The sequence below is a fragment of the Neophocaena asiaeorientalis genome, unplaced genomic scaffold (assembly GCF_003031525.2).
Source record: "Neophocaena asiaeorientalis asiaeorientalis breed wild unplaced genomic scaffold, Neophocaena_asiaeorientalis_V1.1 scaffold1644, whole genome shotgun sequence".
Classification (NCBI taxonomy): Eukaryota; Metazoa; Chordata; class Mammalia; order Artiodactyla; family Phocoenidae; genus Neophocaena; species Neophocaena asiaeorientalis.
In genome coordinates this window covers 374,274-393,149 of record NW_020171908.1, presented here as the reverse complement: position 1 = coordinate 393,149, position 18,876 = coordinate 374,274, and the positions used below count along the sequence as shown (strand labels likewise).

The 18,876-nt window shown below is 41.8% G+C and overlaps 1 long non-coding RNA gene across 1 annotated transcript in view; it reads left to right on the top strand.

Moving 5' to 3' along the window:
- The first annotated feature begins 237 nt into the window (after positions 1-237).
- Positions 238-18,876, top strand: part of LOC112397609 (uncharacterized) — a 121,928-nt gene continuing 103,289 nt past the window's right edge. Inside the window, exons 1-2 of the long non-coding RNA XR_003002830.1 lie at positions 238-372; positions 1,094-1,213. This is a non-coding gene — a long non-coding RNA (uncharacterized LOC112397609). The remainder of the gene's footprint in view (positions 373-1,093; positions 1,214-18,876) is intronic.

Below are 18,876 nucleotides of genomic sequence, written 5' to 3'. Positions count from 1 at the left end.
CAATAGAACGAGAGACGAGAGACGCAGTTCGGCTCAGAACAAAGGGAAGACCTGTTCTCTCAACAGACAACCCACCAGGCGGTGCGGGCTCCGCCCTACAGCACGTGATCTGCCGCGGCGGGGCGGGGCTGCTTTATAGCGTCTCGGCAGGGGGCGGGGCTCTCGCGGGGCGGGGCAGGTCTCTGCACACGGCCCGCCGCCGCCGCCATCTTGAATCGCGGGGGCCCAGGCGGCGCTTCCGACCCCGGCCGGAGCTGAGGTGGGCGCTGCGCCCTTTTCCACCAGCACCCCTGGCCTGACGGGTCGGGGGGGGCGAGGCCTCTGTACCGGACCCCTGTGAGCCAGTGAAGCTGCACTGAGCACAGAGGAAAAGTAAAAAGCTTAGACTATTACCCACACTCTATTTTTATTTCCGGGGAACTGTTAATGGGCTTCGCTGGCGACAGAACTGTCTAGGAGGAAGTTGGACGCGTGCGGCTCTTGGTCCGGGAGAGGCTGGAGATGTGGGTTGGGCGATGGCGCAGACTCAAGGCCTCCTGCCGCAGAGTCGAGAGCAGGGGGGCGAGTGACCTGTGAGGAGGGGCGGGGGAAGGAGGACGCCCGGGGCCGGCGGGGAGGACGGGAGGAGCCCCCCCCAGACCCGGAGGGAGCCCCCCGCCCCATCCGAGCGCGGGGACGGATCCCGTGGGGCCGGGGGCTCCGGGTGGCGCTTTGTCCCCCATCCCTCGTGACTCACCCTTGGGCGTTGTGACCTGCCTGCGGTTCAGGCTGTGATTTGTCGCTCAGCGCAGTGTCCTCTCATTCTTCTGATTCGTTTTTCTTCTCCCGCTCCATTTCCCAGTAATTTGGGTTCCACCTGTTAGGACTCCCAAATGGACACCAGGGATCTTCACTTAGTAACCCAGAGTAGTCACGTCCTCAGCCCCCGTTCATGACTCTGTGACCGTCCCTGGGCTGCCTGCACGCCTGCGTGATCCGGCCATGGTGCCACCACTGCTGCAGTGTCCTGGGCAAATTGCAGTGACACTGCTCATCATTCAGCTGGTCACAGGCAATTGTATTTTGACCATTGTCCTCTTGAATTCTGTTTCAGCCCCACACAATTTAATGTCCAGAAGAAGTGGAGTATTGTCACAAGCTGAGGAATGAGGTTTGAAGGTGGTGGTCAGCGGGCTGAGCTGATTCAGAGGAGAAGTAAAGGGATAGAACTAAGGTAAGACCTTGGAAGATGGCCTTCATTTGTTGTCTGACTTACTAAGTGTAAGACCTTCTAATTTAAATGTCCACAAATTTTCTACTATCAATTTTTAACAGTCTATCAGAGAAACAAAGTATATACAAATGAAATTTTACATTAATGAATTTTAACTGAGGCGTAATTGACATATCACATGGTATTAGTTTTGGGCCTACAATCTAATGATTTGGTCTATGTATGTATTGCAAGTTGATCATCACAGGGAGTGTAGTTAGCATCTTTCACCACACATAGTTACATTTTTCTTGTGATGAAAACTGAACATATTTGCACTCTTAGCAACTTTCAAAGAGACACTACAGTGTTATTAACTACAGTCACCATGCTGTGCATCACATCCCCGGCACTTACTTACAACTGGAAGTTTGTACCTTTTGACCCCCTTCACTCATCTCGTGCATCCCCAGCCCCACCTCCAGCAGTCATCAATCTCTTCTCCGTATCCTTGAGCTCAATTTTTTAAAAGTTGAAGTATTGTTGATTTATAATATTATCTTAGTTTCAGGTATACAGCATTGTGATTCAGTATTTTTACGGATTATACTCCATTAAAAGTTAATACAAAACAATGTCTGTATTCCCCTGTGCTGTACAACATACCCTTGTTGCTTATCGAGTTTATAGATAGTAGTTTGTATCTCTTAGTCCCATATCCCTAATTTGCCCCTCCCCTTCTCTCTCTCTTTGGAAACCACTAGTTTGTTTTCTATGTCTGTGAGTCTGTTTCTGTTTTGCATATACATTCATTGGTATTATTTTTTAGATCCCACGTGTAAGTGATATCACACAGGAGTTGTCTCTCTCTGACTTATAATATTCTCTAGGTCCATTCATGTTGCTGCAAATGGCAGAATTTCATTCCTTTTTTTAATGGCTGAGTAATATTTCATTGTATATATACCACGTCGTCCTTATCCATTCCTCTGTTGATGGGCACTTGGGTTGCTTCCATATCTTGGCTATTGTAAATAGAGCTGCAGTGAACATTGGGATGCATGTATCTTTTCGAATTAGTGTTTTCATTTATTCTGGATATACACCCAGAAGTGGAATTTCTTGATCATGTGGTGGTTATATTTTTAGTTTTTGGAGGAATCTCCATACTGTTTTACATAGTGGCTGTACCAGTTTGCACCCTCCAAGGCCGCTGGACCCTGGCCTGCCCCCTCTCGGGTTCAATTTTTAAAAAGATTTCACATATAAGTGAGATTATTAAGTATTTGTCTTTCTCTCTCTGATTTAATCTTAGCATAATGCCCTCAAGGTCCATCCATGTTGTCACAAATTGCAGGATTTCCTTGGTTTTTTTATGGCTAAATAACATTTCATGGTGTGTGTGTGTGTGTGTCTGTATTCCACATTTTTTTATCCATTCATCTGTTGATGAACACAGGTTGTTTTCATGTGTTGTAAATAATGCTGCAGTGAATATGGGAGTGCAGATTTTTTTGTTTTACATCTTTATTGGAGTATAATTGCTTTACAATGGTGTGTTAGTTTCTGCTTTATAACAAAGTGAATCAGTTATACATATACATATGTCCCCATATCTCTTCCCTCTTGCGTCTCCCTCCCTCCCACCCTCCCTATCCCACCCCTCTAGGTGGTCACAAAGCACCGAGCTGATCTCCCTGTGCTACGCAGCTGCTTCCCACTAGCTATCTACCTTACGTTTGGTGGTGTATATATGTCCATGCCTCTCTCTCGCTTTGTCACAGCTTACCCTTCCCCCTCCCCATATCCTCAAGTCCATTCTGTAGTAGGTCTGTGTTTTTATTCCTGTCTTACCCCTAGGTTCTTCATGACATTTTTTTTTCTTAAACTCCGTATATGTGTGTTAGCATACGGTATTTGTCTTTCTCTTTCTGACCTACTTCACTCTGTAAGACAGACTCTAGGTCTATCCACCTCATTACAAATAGCTCAATTTCGTTTCTTTTTATGGCTGAGTAATATTCCATAGATTTCTTTTTAAGTTAGTGATTTTGTTTCTTTTGGATAAATACCCAGAAGTGCAAATCATATGGTAGTTCTGTTTTTAATTTTGGGGGGAACCTCCCTAATGTTTTCCACAGTGGCTGTACCCGTTTACATTCCCACCAGTGGTGCACAAGGGTTCCCTTTTCTCCACATTCTCACAAACACTTGTTATTTCTTGTATTTTTGATAATAGGTATGAGGTGATATCTCATTGTGGTTTTGAGTTGCATTTCCCTGATGATTAGTGATAGTAAGCATCTTTTCATGTACCTGTTTGCCGCTTTTATATCTTGTATACAAATTATTTTAAAACAAATTATGCAATGAGAAGGAAATTATTAGAGGTTTCAAGAGTGTTGTTTCTATAAAGCAGTGAGGGCAATTGCCACATTTCAGTGGAGGAGGAAATACTGGATGATGAGGAAACTGAAGTAATTAATGTAGAGTTGGAGACCATTTCTCAGGGCTGAGAAGAGAAGTATTAGAGTTCAGGCCTCTACGGTCCCTCAGTTGGAACACCTGGAGGCTATGACTAGAGGGAGGGTTGACCTAGAAATAGACTGAGCCTGTAGTGACCTCAGTTCCTATTTGGAACTGAGTATTAATTGCCCACTTTATTGACCAGCAAAGGAAAGAGTAAATCTTCCTTGAAGGAAGATAATATCTAGAACCTCTAAATATTTTTATAAATGATGTCCAACAGTCAATAAAAAATTACTAGGCATGGCATATTTTATGATTGAAAAACAAGAGAAGATAAAAAGGACAATAAAAACAGTCCCAAGGAAACCCAGATATTAGAATTATTGGAAAAGGAATTTAAGATAGCTATGATTAATATATCAAGACACTAGAGAAAAAATGGAGGATTTGACCAGGAAATTTGAATTCATAAAAAAGAAGCAAATAAAAATGCTAGACCTGAAAAATACAATAACTGCAATTAAGAATTCAATAAATGGGTTTAAAAGAAGTTTAGCTACACAAGACCAAAATATTAGTAAAGTAGACGAAATATCAATACAAAATATGCAGACTGAAGTATAGTGAGTAAAAAGGGTGGATAATAGAGAAAAGAGTGTACATTGACCCTTGAACAACATGGGGGTTAGTGATGCCACCTCCCGCACAGTTGAAAGTCTGTGTATAACTTTATAGTTGGTCCTCCATGTCTGTGATTCCTGATTTGTGGATTCAGCCAACCCTGGATCGTGTGGTACTGTAGTATTTATTGAAAAAATTTTCATGTAAGTGGACCCGCACAGTATAGACCCATGTTGTTCAGGGTCAACTGTATTATGTATTCTTGAAACTGAAGTATCCAAAAGAGAAAAGTACAAGATTGGGTCAGAAACAATATTTTAATAAATAATGGCTGCAAATTATCTGAAAATGATAAAAGACAACCAAGAAACCTGAGAATCAAGCCTAAAAACCCAAAGCAGGACAAAGTTTTTTAAAGTACAAAGAACCACATTATAGTCAAACTATTCAACCCAAAGACCAAGTGAAAAAGCTTTAAAGCAGCTAAATAAAACAGGCACTACACCTGCAAGGGCAACGGAAGACTAATAACTGACTTCTCAATGGAAATGACGCACGCCGAAAGGCTCGTGGAATAACAGTTTAAAAGTGCTGAAGGAAGATAATTGCTAGTCTGGAACTCTACACTAAACAGAAATATTTTTCAAAAATGAAGGCAAATTTAAGGCATTTTCAGACAAACAAAACTGAAAAGATTCATCACTAAAAGACATGCACTAAAAGAAATACTAAAGGAAATTCTGCAGAAAGAAGAAAAATGGTCCCATACAGAAGCATGGACGCACAGGACAGTAATTAAAGAAAACGAAAAAGGATAATATGAGGGATAATATAAGTATTGACCATATAAAGCAATAATTTAGTGCCTTATGAGGATTAAAATGAATGCACAATTAAAAGGACAAATAAATAAAGAGCAGAGATTTATAAAACAAAAACCAAATATCCAATAGGGAAAATAAGCAAAACAAAAAGTGTCTTATTTGAAAAGAATAATAAAATTGATAGAGCCTTCATGAAAAGAAGGCAAAGGCACAGATTGCTAATATGAAGGGGAAAAAATGAGACAACCCTGAAGTGCTACAGATACTGAAAAGATAACAGGGAATATAGTGAATGATTAGATGCTCTTTAAAGTTTTGGCAAAGTTCAGAAATCCATAGGAAAACATAGCTTACAAAAACGGACGCAAGGAGAAATAAAAATTCATTATATCTATTCTAAAATCTGAATCTTTAACTAAAAACGTCCACAAAAAAATCCCACCAGACTCAGTGGTTTCACTGGTGAATTCTTCTAATCATTTAATGAAGAAACAACAGCAGTCTTCTACAGATTGCCTCAGAGGGAAAACTTCTCAACTCTTCTGTAAGGCCAGCATAATCTTAATTCCAGAACATACAAGAAAGGAAAATTATAAGCTAAATTCTAGAAAAAAATCCTTAAAAAATTTGCAGATAGACTAAAACAACATAAACAAGTGGGGTTGTCAGGAATGCAAGGTTAGTTTACCACTTGAAAAATCAGTCAACATAAAATTGCCACATTAACAAAGAAAAGGTGAAAGGAATATTCACTCAACAAGATGTACTTATAAAATGCAAAAGACTTCACAGAAAAGCTATTAGAATTCATAAGTAAATTTAACAAGTTCATTAAATGAGGTCAACATACAAAAATGTATTTTTAATATTAGCAACAAACTAAAAGAAAAATGTAATTTAAGAGATGATGGTTTACAGTAACTTTAAAAAATCCAAACAGCTTATACAGAAATAGTCCACCCAGTTCTAATATATATATATGAAAATGAGTGGGCCAGTATAGCAAAGGTTTTCTTTAAGAGCACAGTTGGTGAATATTATTGCTACATATTAAGACTTAAAGTGATAGTAATTAAGACAGTATTGGTACAAGGATAGACAAATGGACTGATAGAACAGAATACAAAGTCCGGAAACAGACTACCCTGACTTATTATAAAGATGATACTACAGTATAATGGGGTGGGGATGGTCTTTTCATAAATGCTGCTGTATGGACTAGATACCCACAAGTGAAATAAATGTGTCTGGAACCCTTCTTCATGTCCTACACAAAAATCAATTCAGGAAAGACTGTAGGTCTAAATGTAAAAAATTAAGGTAACAACGCTTCCCCCCTCCATATTTTATGGAGATCTAATTGACATACATCACTATGCGTTTCTGGTGTAAAGCATAAAGGTTTGACTTACACACATCATGAAATGATTTCCACAATAAGCTTAGCTAACATCCATCATCTCAGGTAGACACAATAAGAAGAAATGGAAAAGAAAAAGAAAAAAAATTGTTCTTGTATTGAGAACTCTTAGGATTTATTTTCTTAATTTTCATATGTAACGTACAGCAGTGTTAACTAGTTATCCTGTTGTACATTACGTCCCTAGTACACATCTATTTTTAAAATAAATTAATTTATTTATTTTTGGCTCTGTTGGGTCTTCGTTGCTGCGCGCGGGCTTTTTCTAGTTGAGGCGAGCGGGGGCTACTCTTTGCTGTCATGTGCGGGCTTCTCATTGCGATGGCTTTTCTTGTTGCGGAGCACGGGCTCTAGGTGCGCGGGCTTCAGCAGTTGTGGCAGACGGGCTGTAGAGTGCAGGCTCAGTAGTTGCGGCGCACGGGCTTAGTTGCTTCACGGCATGTGGGATCTTCCCAGACCAGGGATCGAACCCGTGTCCCCTGCATCGGCAGGAGGATTCTTAACCACTGCGCCACCAGGGAAGTCCCCATATCTATCTTATAACTCTGAGTTTGTACCTTTGACCATCTTACTCAGATTCCTTCTCTACCCCCACCCCATGGTTACCACAAATCTTATCTCTTTTTCTGTGAGTTTTGTTTTGTTTGTTTGTTTTTTTAAGATTCCACATAAAAGTGAGATCATACAGTATATGTCTTTGTCTGACTTAATTTCACTTAGCATGATGCTTCAAGGTCCATCCGTGTTGTCACAAATGGCAGGGTTTCCTTGGGTTTTTTTTAATGGCTGAATAATATTCCATTGCAAGTATTTCCACAGCTTCTTTATCCATTCATCCATTGATGGACACTGAGGTTGTTTCCATGTTTTGGTTATTGTAAATATGCTGCTATGGACATGGGGGTGCAGATATCTTCTCGAGTTAGTGTTTTTGTTTTCTAACAAAGCTTTTAGAAGAAAGCATAAGAATATCTTCATGACCCTGAATTTGGCAAAGACTTCATAAAAAGCACTAACCATAGTGGGAAAAAGTGCTAAATTGGGCTTATTAAAATTAAGGGCTGCAGTTCTTCAAAAGATAAAACTATAAGAGTGAAAGGCCAGCCACAGACTTAAGGTAGATATTTGCAGAGTATGTACCTGGCAAAGGACTTGTAGCCTATTAGAGATATTAAGATTCATAAAATCAATAGAGGAAAAACAGGCAATGTAATAAGACGTCCAAATGGAAGCTGAGGGCAAAGCTGGCTCAGGAAGCTGTTGAAATAAATTTCTAGGCAGGAGATGGAGCCGCTTCTGCCTTGGGTGCCCCATCAACCATCTGAAACATAGTTAACTTTTGTGTTCCTTCCTCTTAACCAGAAACCAGGGTATCTAGTCAGCCAGTCCCCAAATGCCAAGCCACCTCTGGGCCTTCTCACCCCAAACAGGGATACTGTGTGGCCTCAGCCAATCAGCTGTTTTCTGTTTGTTTCTTCTTTGATCTTTATTCTTTACCCTATGAGGGGTTCTTGCCTTCTGCCCCATTTTGCAGTTCTCCTAGGCCTGCCAGGAAGTGACCTTCCTTACTTACCTGGTAAGGCGGCCAGGAACCCTGTAAGCAAGGCACCAGGCTGATGTTTCCAAGGGGCTTTAAGGGTTCCATAAAATCAACCTTAGTTCCTTAAAGCTGTCTGGTCATATCTGGGTCTATGCATGTCTCTCTCAAATATGACATACCAGTCAAAGCCTTGGTAGTAGAACCAGTGTTTCCAACTGGGTCCTGTTATAAGGAGAACAGATTCTTATTGACATATGCAAGTAACTATATTGATATGAAAATAAGAATCTCACTAAGAGTTTCCAAATTCTGGAGAAATCAGGTAGGGAGAAAAAGATAAAAGTTTTAATTCTGCTTACAAAGCTATAGATTACCAAATTGCTGTAAATCATAGCTTAGAAGAACAATTTCCTTATATCTGGAAAATAAAAGATTAAAGAACCAGCAACATTTCAGTACAAAAAAGTCATAAAAATGATAATCATCTCATCAGTTCATTCAGTTCCATGTAACTAATTCTGGTTCTGCTTGAATCCAGTTTTTCTTTTATGTTCTGGAAATTCTTTTCTATAATGTTCCGGAAATCTTACCAGTTCAGTTTGATGATCTTAAAGTTATTAGAAACCTATATTCTGTAGTACTTGTCAGAGTCCTTTCCGTGAATCTCTCTGATGAAGCCCTTTTGCAGAAACACTTTTGCAAAAGCATCAAACAGTAACTGTACATAAGTGATAAAAGAGTTAAAAATGGCATGGTTAAAGATCTGGTTAGAGTTCATTACAATTCAATTGATAAGGAAATTTGGTTATTCCTGTGACATACAACATTTTAAGATAAGTAGAATTATGACTGATAACATTATACGAGAACATCAGAATTTCAGGAATTTTATAGTTTCTAGAAAATTTATATTAAAAAAAGTCACCCTTATACTATGACCTAAGAAAGTTTATCGTTATTTATTTTACAATACTTCCCATGTAATTCAATATACCAGGTAAGCTAGTTTAACATCTCTTCCCCTCCCCCCCCCCTTTTTTTTAAATAAGGCAGGAGAACAAATCCTTTAAGATGTTCCAAGGGCTTTCTGGAAATCTCAAATTAGTTCAAGGGCAAAAAGACTTCATTTAGAATTTGAATTTGGGGAATTTTATCAAAAATATCAAAAAGGTTTGCACACTTGACTAAATAGGATCACAGACTATTATGAAACAATAATTATCCATTTAACCAAACTGACAATAAAGGGGTTCAAAGGCAACTGCAGAAGCTTACATAATTATGAGCAAAACCAATCAAAGACCTGATAAAGCACAGAAAATAATTTTGATAAGACACAAAATCTTTGTTTTCTAGGCAGATCACTTAAGAGGTAAAGAAAAACTTTTAATAATCTCTTATCAGGATCAGACCAATAATCTAAAAAAACTTTGTCCTTTTACAGAGAGAGAAACTAATTTAATTTTGTACCACCTTACTTTTGATATTAAACTCATTTTTTAACTTAAATACATTAATTCCAATCTTAGCCAACTTGACCCACACATAAAATTCCTATCGCAAAATTTCAAAAAATAAGCCTTCTGTAATTTTCTATGTCTATTTTAGTTCTTCATTTTCTTCCTTCTCATTCTGAAATGACAAAATCACTTTTATTTCCTCAACAAAAATGCGTCTCCATTCCTTACACATTTTCTTGCCAAAACCACGTACCCTACTTTTCTTGCATACAGAGATATTTCCCTTATTATTTCTAGTAGTTTTGATTACATATATTAATTAGAATTTTTAACCCTTAGAAACCTTAATTTCTAGTGAAAACTAAGAAGTAAGCAATTGTGTACTGTCTGTTATACCAGCATTCTTTAGATGGACAAATTTATAAATATATTTCATAATTTCTAGAAACATATGCCTTTTCATGCTGTGGGCTTTCAGTGTAGCACAAGACATGTTTACTAATAAACCCATATATCTTTAGTTTCTCTGTAATAAGACAAGAGTAGGTAATTAATGCTTCATTATTTTATCTTATTTGGAAGTGATCTAGATATTTAATTACTATTCATCATTTAATCTAAATTAGCAAAAATTCTAAGGCTTCAAATTACCAAAGAGATTTAGAAAACTATTTTAAAGTACACATACCTTAAAACATAATTACTATTAAAAACTTCACCTAAAAACTCTTATCCCACTTACATTTATCTAAATTATTTGCTCCCAGCAGTTATGTTTAAACTACTCATGAAAACTTCATGAGACATTAGACAGAGTCAGCTATCATCCTAAGCTATTTTTCCTGCAGACAAATTTTTGCAACGGAAATAACGTGAACTTATTTGCCTAACAAACCCAGGTAGACTATAAGTTGTTTATCTGCATTATATTGAATGCTGATAACTTTGAAAACATGTTTAATTAAACCAAACTTAAGCTAGCTTTTATTTATCAAAGATTATTAGGGTTAAGTTGTTTTTTTTGTTTTTATTTTTAAAATTTTATTTTTATTATTTTGGCTGCTTTGGGTCTTTGTTGCTGTGTGTGGGCTTTCTCTAGTTGTGGCGAGCAGGGGCTACTCTTCGTTGCGATGCGCAGGCTTCTCATTGCGGTGGCTTCTCTTGTTGTGGAGTACGGGCTCTAGGTGTGCGGGCTCAGTAGTTGTGGCTCGTGGGCTCTAGAGCGCAGGCTCAGTAGCTGTGGTGCACGGGCTTAGTTGCTCTGCGTCATGTGGGATCTTCCCAGAACAGGGCTCAAACCAGCGTCCCCTGCATTGGCAGGCAGATTCTTATCCACTGCGCCACCAGGGAAGTCCCTAGGGTTAAGTTTTTATATTTCTGAAAGTATTTGTAGGTTTGCAAGACAAAGACAGAGCCCCTGAATTTTGGCCTCTAGCTGGCTGATCCATTTCCTAATTATTTGTAGGACGGCCTGGGAATTTGCTGGGGAGACGGGGCAGTTTTAAAGAAGAAGAATTTATGTTGGAATTTTATTTTAAGTCTAATTTCTGTTTTTTTATCTTGTTAAGGGAGTCCCTAAAGCTTGCATTATACTACCTTGTATCTACTTTTTATTTTGGTCTTTCCATAGGTGCCAATAAGACAGTTGTTTAGGATGAAAGCTCTGTAAGGTTTTTTTTTTTTTTTTTCGGTACGCGGGCCTCTCACTGTTGTGGCCTCTCCCGTTGCGGAGCATAGCCTCCGGATGCGCAGGCTCAGCGGCCGTGGCTCACGGGCCCAGCTGCTCCGCGGCATGTGGGATCTTCCCAGACCGGGGCACGAACCCGTGTCCCCTGCCTCAGCAGGCGGACTGGACTCTCAACCACTGCGCCACCAGGGAAGCCCTCTGTAAGTTGTTTTTTTCAAATATAGAAGTTTTTCCAATTTAAAGACCCATCACTTGGCCATTGACAAATAGGATTTATTCATCTCAATAGTAACTCAAACCAATAAGCCTTTTTATGGCTTAACCAAGAATGAAAGAAGCATCTCACAAGAGAGTACAAAAGACACAGTCCCCACAAGATCTAGAGAGTCTGCTCCCAGAGTTAGCCTAAGAAAGCAAAGCCTTCGTTATCATGGCTGTAAGAACGGTGTAGTGAAAATGGTGTCTCTGGTCTCTCGTGGGAATATGAGAGGCCTCCAGTCATCCCCCTCTAATCTGTGACAGTGGGCAGGTTCTACTCAAATGGGACTTTTCCAGCACTAGCAAAACAATGAAAGTTGAGATGACAGAAGCCATTTATGGACCCCTTACAACAGACTCCCCTGAGAGCTGGCACAGCTGGACGAAGAAGGGTGCTTGTGACTTTGTTCTTGGAATCCCAGTCTGTTTGAATGGCCACCAGATGCATCACAGTATGTGCACTTTCTGGAATGGCAGAGGCCAGATTGAATATTCTCACTGGTCACAAAGCCAAGGTCTCAGGACGTAGAATGACACAAACGGAAAACCTCATCCCATTTTTACGTAGGGGACCCACAGCAAAGTTTGTCTAAACAGACACCAGTCTGGGGAGAACGACGACCTTATCAGTGTGTGAGGCCAGCTTGAACAACAGCCTCATAGGACCTATGCCTGTGTTCTACTCCATGGTTTTCCTCCTTATGACGGATGGCACAAAAGACAAAGACAAACGATTGCAGTTACCATCTTTGAGAGGAACAGAGTCAGTAGAAAATAAGATACTCAAAGCAAATCTTTACCAGAGTCACTATACCCAAGGAACTAATTTACACAAATATTTTCTCCTGCTGATCTAAATTCGGAAAAAGAGAAGGGCTCTCACCACTCGCGATATTAACATACCGACCCTGCATGCAGAGATCTGGGAGACTGATGTGGTAAGAATTCTCTTCTGCCAGTGCTTGTCTGAGGTCCCTGGATCCCTCAGCTGCAGCAACCCTGGGGTGAGCAGTGTCCAGCCACTGGAGTCTCCTGGCTTTCTTGCCCAAACTGAAGAGGAGGATGCCTTTTCCTTCCTTCTCTTCTGGGTTTCTTGGCTGGTCTAATAATTAAATTGATGTAAGATAGATTGACAGGAGGAAAACAAATGTAATTCCTACATACGGGAACTCATAGAAATATGAGACTCAAGTCAAAGCAGATCCACAGCAGACCGCTTTCATACCTTTTAGACAAGGAAACAATAACTTTGTGAAGAATTGACAAGTTTGGGCTTTGGGTAGTAAATTAGTGAAGAAGTAACAAGTTTTTTAATACAGCCTTCTCGACTCTAAATTCTCTATCTCTGGCGATAAGGATGACTCACTACCTCCTGGTACAGAGAGGGTACATTTCACAAGGGAGATTTATGTATATTTCAGGGGACCTAGGAGGGTAAGAGTGTCCTTCATGCTTTGGCTGTTTCTAAAGTAACTTTAATTGAAAATAATCAATATACCAAAGTGGCTTATTTTGGGGTGGCCTGCCTTGAGCCCCATCAAGTCCAAATGTTTTCACTTTAAAATAATCTTTATGCAAACTATGGGTGTCCAGTGGGTCCCCAGAGTAGGAAGTATGGCTTAGTCACATCTCAGGACCTACCAATTTGAGTTTTTAATAAGGAAAGAAAATGATTTTATTTAATGTCTCTCTAAAATGTAAAATAGGATATCTTTTCCACAAATAGGTATAATACTCCATTCTTTATAAGCATACATTTTATTACTCTTGAAATTCAGATAAAAACGTTTAACAGCTGGATATCTCATCTCTGCCTGGAATGATGGGGTATGCGTCACAGAAGGCGTTGGAATGTCTTTTATATGATTCCTTGTAGCTGACCCATCATCCAATTGTTGATGGTGGAGAATCAATACTAGATCAGGGACCAGATTTTCCCTAATAATCTAATCATCATCCTGTTTAAAAGTTTTGGCTTTACTTACCAGGGAGTGAGCTCTTGGAGATCTCCTCCAGACAGTTGTGAAGTTTGCGGCACTGAGCTCTATCAGTGTTTTACAAAAAATTCTCTTCCTTGAGAACTAATCCTGATGTTTATGAGACAGCATATTGTCCTGGGGCATTTAAAAAATGTTGCTTTCAATTTTACTACTTTAAAAGATATATTGAGTGCCACTGAACCAGAGACCTTTGGAAAGGTCTTATTACGAAAAAAGCCTCAGGGTTGAGTAAGCCTCTTCCAGGAACAAGAAAATTAAAGATGATGAGAATGCAGGAAAAAAGCACACGAGTGTATGTGTGAGCATCAGCCCTGTTGTATTTGTCTCAAGATGGTATCACTGAAACATCTTACTGACATCTGTGCCAAAATACCACAGATCTTTGGTCTTTGAAAATTCAGTTTTAATATCTTCACTCCATTTTTAATGATGTTAGGGCTGTTTAGGAGTTCTTCTACCAACTTTAGATTGGTTTGAAGTGTTACGGCATAAGGCTTGCCATTTTCCGTACCAGAAGTCACTTTATTTGAATACCAGTGTGTTTCTGCTCAAACACTGACAAAGATGATTGGGAAAAAAAAGGGTGTGAAATCTTATTTTATTGCTACCAGAAAATATTAGCCATAAGGTGGAAATGTGAGAAACCTCCCACTTTGCAAGAGGAGTCCAGTGTATCAGGCCTCTTGGCTCCACTGAGATAGGTGATAGATAGTTAGGACTCTGTACCAGTGCAGAGTTACTGTCTCTAGCTAGTTACTGTCATGTCAAGAGAGGCACACTGTTCTTCGTCCTTCCCTCTCCCTCCCGGCTAGAACGTGGACATCATGGCTAGAGGTTGAGCAGCCAGTGTGAGTGACAAGGAGGAAGCACTGTGCTGGGGACTGCAGAACAACAAGGTGGGAGGAGTCTGGCTCCTGACGGTAATGGAGCCGCCAGCCCAGCCCAGGACAGTGTGAGGGGGAAAGGCCAGGTGGCTCTTACCTTGAGGGAGACATTGAAGGGGATCAGAACAGGCCACCCCCAAATATGCCACTTAGGTAAAAGGATTATTTTGAACTGAAAACAATTGAGAAAAAGCAGACCCTGGGAAAGCTTTCTGCCCTCTCCCTGTCTGCTTAAAAGCAGGGTGTAAATTTCCCTTGTGGAGGTGCCTCCCCCCATACCAGAAAACAGTCTTTATCACAGGAGATGGAGGCCACAATGAGATGCGTCTACACAGACAAACCTTGCTGATGGGGGGAAAACAGTCTTTATCACAGGAGATGGAGGCCACAATGAGATGCGTCTACACAGACAAACCTTGCTGAATAACCCTTATTTTCCATTGGCTTCTCCCATACATTTACCTTCTCAAATGTACTGCCCCTAAAAGCCCAAACTTTTTCCTTCGTCTTACCATTTCTGTGCAATTTATCACCCTTTGTTAAAATAGTATATAAACCTCTGGGTCTGATCACCTCTTGGGATTTTCACTTCATTTTTTTGAGGGCCCCCCCCCCCATATACACATAGAATAAACATTCAGCAGCCTTCCCGTGGGCTCTGTCGTTTGTGATGGTGGCACGTCCACTTGAGAAGTGCACCAATTCCCTGGCAAGGTACTTCAGACAGGGAAGTTCACCCCTTCCCTCGGGTGGGATATGCAAGAGGGTCCAGGTTTGACTCCATCCTGTAGGTACAGTTTCTGTTGTATCAGGAAGGGCTTGGTGGCCACGCTGTTTTCATGGCTCAAGGCACAGTGGGAGGCTGGTACGGAGGGCCGTGGGCTCTGGCCGTGAGGACCTGTACTTCCGCAGAAGCCCAGTATGAGGCAGCAGTCGGTCTCTGATGGTGTGGGGTGGGTGAGGGAATCAGTCTCTCGTGGTGGCAGCCCCTGCGGGCCTTATGGGCACTGTGAGCAGGGGCCCCAGAGGAGCTGCTAAGGCCTCCGCAGGCAGGGAGGCTTGGGGTGGGTGTGGCGTAATGGGAGTGCTTGTTGTACTGCCCTTTGGCTGGATTGCAGAGACTTTTGTTGCAGAAAGTCTCATTTGAGTCGGGTTGATTAGTGAGTAACAGCATAAATGGGCTTTAGGTAAAGTTGTAAATGAAGAACATGTTGCCTCCAGAATAAAAAGACCTGAATGACATTGAGCTTTTTAAAATGTGTGCCCGGAGAGTCAGTAGTTGTTTCTGACAGTGTCAGGGATGGAGTGACCCTCGACTTATCAAGTAATTGTCAGAATTTAACCAAGATGATGGGCCTTGTACTGTGTGTGGGGCAGTGGGCATGCCCTTCTTGTGAGCTCCTTTGTGAGTACTTGTATGTCCTGAATGAGTCTGTCAAATGAATCTCCTTGGAGGAAGAAGCCATCAGTGTGAGTTATAGCTCTGTTCTTGGAGAACACTGGATGTGGTTAAGATCTTGCTTGCAGAGATTCTGTGTTTTAAACTCTGCCCATGTCTCTGGCTGATCCCTGAATCTTGTGTGTACATCATGTATATGTGGGACAGACTCCAAACAACTCCATCAGCAAAGACTAAAAGAGCTGGACTGAGATTTCAGCTGCTGCCAAGGTGACCAGTTTGCTCCAGGCTGCCCAGGACCCTCCCATTTCCAGGAACCCCTGTCAGTTCCAGGCCGACTGGGGTGTGTGGTCACCCCAACTGCTTTCCCAAAGACTGGGTTTGCAGTTTGAATTCAGTGACATTAACTGCCTGCTAAAACAAACAACCAAACGGACAAACTTCAGGAAGAATATAATCAAATCCAGAGTCTCCACAACATAGCATTTACAATGTACAAAATTATTAGACAAGTGACGAAACAGTAAAATGTGACCCATTTTCAAGAGAAAGACAATCACTGGAGATGGATGAATCATTAAAGATGACCAAATTGTTGGAAACAACAGGCAAGGATTTTAACACATATATTAACCACACTCACGTAAAAGAAAATATGGGCATAATAATTGAAAAGATAGGAAATCTCGGAAGGGACCTAGAAACTGTAAATAAGAACCAAACAGAAATTCTGTCTCGAAGACAGATCAAGAGAAAATTTTCCAATTTGAATAACATGGAGAAAAAAGGATTGAAAGAATAATGAATAATCTCATGGATCTTTGGTACAACACTAAGAGGTTACGTAACTGGAGTCCCAAAAGGAGGAGAGAGGAAATGCGGCAAAAAAAATATTCCTCAAGTTTGATGAATGAATGGGCAGATCATTGAGTGCTGCAGAACTACTGTGATATCAGAAAAAAAGAACCTGTTAAAGACCTGTATTTTTCCTGGTTGTTCTTGGCAGAGTTCTACCAATACTATACAAGGAAAACTGAGAGTTATTTAAACATTGTGGCAGTTGTGCCAACACATTATTTGTATATTCTCCAAACACATTATTCGCTTGAGTCCACAGTGCACTGACTTATATGTAGTTTATGCCATCATTGGTTTCAGTTTGTTTCAGTCAGTCCTTTAAAGAGTGGTACCTGGTCCAGATGGATCCATCCTATGGATTAGATCATTGTCTATGCACCTGGAGAGGGAACATAGGCTAGAAGGCTGTCCTCCTGCAGTGCTGGTTCTTAAAAGAGCCTATTTTTGATTGAATGTGCCACCTGTATACACACTCATTTGGTGTATGTGGATTCCTGAGGAAACAAAATTTGCCTCAGCTTTTTGTTTGTTTGTTTGTTTTTTTGCGGTATGTGGGCCTCTCACTGTTGTGGCCTCTCCCTTTGCGGCGGAGCACAGGCTCCGGATGCGCAGGCTCAGCGGCCATGGCTCACGGGCCCAGCCGCTCCGCGGCATGTGGGATCCTCCCGGACCGGGGCACGAACCCCTGCCCCCTGCATCGGCAGGCGGACTCTCAACCACTGCACCACCAGGGAAGCCCTGCATCAGCTTTTTGAAAGTAGGAATTACGTCTATACTTTTGTAGTTCCTTACAGTGCTCTTGGACGTATACATTTTTTCTTTTAATTAACAAGAAAATGTTATTTAAAAGTTAGAAACTAAATCCCTTAAAATAAGCCTTTGCTCAGTTTAAAACTGGGTCCCAGTGTTTTGAAAGTTTGTCTTCTGTTGGCGAGCCCCATTCCTTTCAGCCAGATTGGGTGGATGTGTCAGGAAACCACGAAGACTTTGGTGTATTCGAGGGTCAGAATTTGCACATGGCTGGTGACAGGCATTCTCGGGGGGTGGTGTACCCATCAGTTTCCTAATGCTCTTTTCTCTTCTCTATGAGTGATGAGGGCTTCTCTGCTTTTTAGGACATTCTCCCTGAGCAGACACATCCTGCCGCCAGCTTGCTCTGCATTTCTTTCTGGAAATAACTGAACTTGTCATTCTCCCGGCTGCTCAGTATGCTTTGTAAACAGTTACTTGCTTCCTCCTCCTACCCATTCCCACCTCCTCTCCTCCAGGCTGTTTAAACTGGAATTGCTACCCTCAGTCCCGGGAAGTAAAACAAGCCCATGGTTTCCCCACGCCTGTGCCTCTCTGCCTTCAGGCAATCCCTAAAGGGAGATCCTTTCCTTAAACAGCCACTTCCCTGTCTTTATTCAGGGACACATTCGCTCTGATGAACCCTGTGGTCTGACAGAGGCTTCAGGCCTTGGGGGCGGGGGTCTGGATTTTCCCAAGTTTATTAACATTTCCGAGGACAATGGGTCAACTGCAAGAACCTTGGGGAGGGGGGTGGTCTCATAACCATGAGTCATGTTGTTTGTTTATTCATTTATTTAAAAAATGTTTACTAAGCTCCTACTAAAAGCCCAGCCTGTAGGTGTTGCCGGTAGGAACAGCGTGTGCTGGCAGGGTTAACTCAGCAAATAAGCAAATAAGCAAATAAGCTGGTCTTTGGTCCCAGGAAATATTTGTATGGTGTGGTCAGGAGAAGGACAGAGTTGGTGCAGGCGACAGCCCTTCGGAAGGCTGACAGACCAGACTGACGCGGACACCCGAATTCGTCGTGAAAGGGTGAGAACCAATCTGATCAGGCGCCTGGGCGAGGGGGTGCCGCGGAGGCCCTGTCCCCCAGGCTCTTGCTGGGGCCAAGGGACACCCGCCTTTGGCCCAGCCTGGATTCTGAGCACAAACAGTCCGAATGGAGGCACAGCACCAGGCCCCCAGCTTTCCCGGCCAGGTGGGGTGGCTGGTGCCTGAAAAGGCCCCCCGATGACTGCGGGGACCCCTACAAGAGGGCGCAGCTTAGAGCCACCGTCTCTCGGGCGAACCCAGCCTGCATGTGAGGCTGCATGAGGCCGACACCCAGGAGGTGGGCAGGTCCACACTGAGCTCGTGGGGGCCTGGGACTGTGCGTGGCTACTCCCCTGGGGCAGTGCTGGCCGTAGGGCCCCCCTGCCAGCCAAGATGGGCCCAGGGCTTGACGTGCGCGGAAGGAGGGGGAAGACCAGCTT